Consider the following 2,047-nt stretch of genomic DNA (forward strand, 5'->3'; position numbering starts at 1 on the left):
AAGATGACCTGAGTAAGGAGTCTTTAGATAATCTTCTATTAACTCTTAAGACGCATCCTATGGAGATGTATATCTGGCAATTTATAATTTATGACCCTATTTTCATAAAGAACATGAGCGACTTCATCTTGGAAATCTGACTAAAAAAAACCCTGTTTGTCATTTTTTAAAAAAACTGGATGAGAAGCTTATCCTCAACCTATAAAGGGTGTTTAAGCTATTTTTGAACATAAAACTAAGGGAAGATGTGAGCCGTTTCTGAACATAAAACTAAGGGAAGATGTGAGCTATAATAACAATTGTAATTTAAGTCTTAGTTTGTAAGAACTTATGTCTTTTGGTTTTATTAATAATATATTATTTTGTTTTGTTATTTCTTATATTTATTTAAGTGTGTTTCAGGTTTTTTAGTATTTGTTGTTTTAGGTAATGTCTTCTATACTCTTTCTTTCTATCTTAGAACATTGAGGACAATGTCTCATTTTGGTTGAGAGAAAAGAATAGTAGTTGATATTTAAATTTTTTTAACTAATTATGTTTTCTACCTTAAAATGATTCTTAAAATGCATCTTAGTAAACATTCTTAACAAGGTCTATCAGAATACTTCTTGAAATATACTATTTAGGTTTACAAACTTTCACATTGTTATTACTTGATTCTATTCATATATTTATTCAACAAATATTCTTAAAACTTCATTAACTTTACATCTTATAGTTTTCTTTAACTCACCCCCACCACCACCACCATCATTATTATTATATTATTATATAATTAATTTTTCTTGTTTCAATTTTGGTTTTACCGAGTTATTTATTATTTTAACATTTTTATATTTAGGAGAAGATAACTATTTTTTGATCTAGTCACGGATTATGAAATTGGAAGAAGATAACTATTTTTGATCTAGTCACGGATTATGAAATTGATTGATATAGTGTTACTTGTACTGTGGAAAGGGCTCACAACTTGAAGACTACCACTGTTGAGGTGTATCTCATTTGTGACCAACAAAAAGCTTTTGCAATCACTGGCATCCGTGGCTGCTCGTCGGTGTTTAAAGCTACTGAAGTTCGTGGTGGCAAAGGGGCTATGCTGTTGCCATAGCTGTCCGTGGCTGGTCTTGTTGAAGCTGAAGAAACTGCTGGTTGCTATAAATGGTGGATGCTTCTATTGTATCTCTCAATGGAAAATGGGTGTTGTATATAGTGGTTGGTTCGAGTGGTGGTGGCAAGTTTAATGAAGAGGAGGCTGCTGGAGGCACTGACGTTGATGGTGGCCAGTGACGGGTTAATCAGTTATGAGAGAATGTTGATTTACATTTATTGGTGTTATTGAAGAAGATAAAAGCAGCTGGGTTTGGTTCTTTTACAGTGAAAAATAAAGGGAGGTTGACTTGGTGTTGAGCTTACAATGGTGTAGGTTGGTTTGGTTTAGAGGAGTTGATGGTTGGTCTTTCGAAAAACATGCGAAGAGGGAAGTTGTTGAATATGATGGTTCCGGGTGCATCGGAACAGAGAGGGAGAGCTTTGCTGTTATTTCTCTTATTTACCAGTAAGGTATGAGTGATTTAAGAGATAAAGTTTGGTTTAAAAATCAAAGAGTCCGTCCCAGTTTCAGTGCTTTTTTATGTGTATTAATGCTAAGTTTAAGGTTGGGAGAGGAAAAATGAGTATCCTTTTTTTATTAGGTGAGTGTGGCGGGTGGACTTGAAAAAAATAAAAAAGAGAAAGGGCTTTTAGGATTTCTTGTGAGAGAGAGTGTTTTGGTATGCATGTGGTGTATATTATTTTTTATTAATGCTATAACTAATTCATTTATCTTTACGTGTGAGTTTTCCTCACTACTTACAGGAAAAAATAATTTAAATCATCTAAAATTATTTTAATTCTTTATTTACAACACTATCATAATAGTCACTATTAGTATCATTAAAAAAAATTTAATAAAATAAATCTAACATTACTAAATAATATTATTAACAGTAACTCTAACAAAACATACTTATTTAAAAAAAAAAAAAAAAAGCGACTCTTATCTTTAGCA

Source organism: Populus euphratica, unplaced genomic scaffold, assembly GCF_000495115.2.
Source record: "Populus euphratica unplaced genomic scaffold, PopEup_1.0 scaffold527.1, whole genome shotgun sequence".
In the NCBI taxonomy this organism is placed as follows: domain Eukaryota; kingdom Viridiplantae; phylum Streptophyta; class Magnoliopsida; order Malpighiales; family Salicaceae; genus Populus; species Populus euphratica.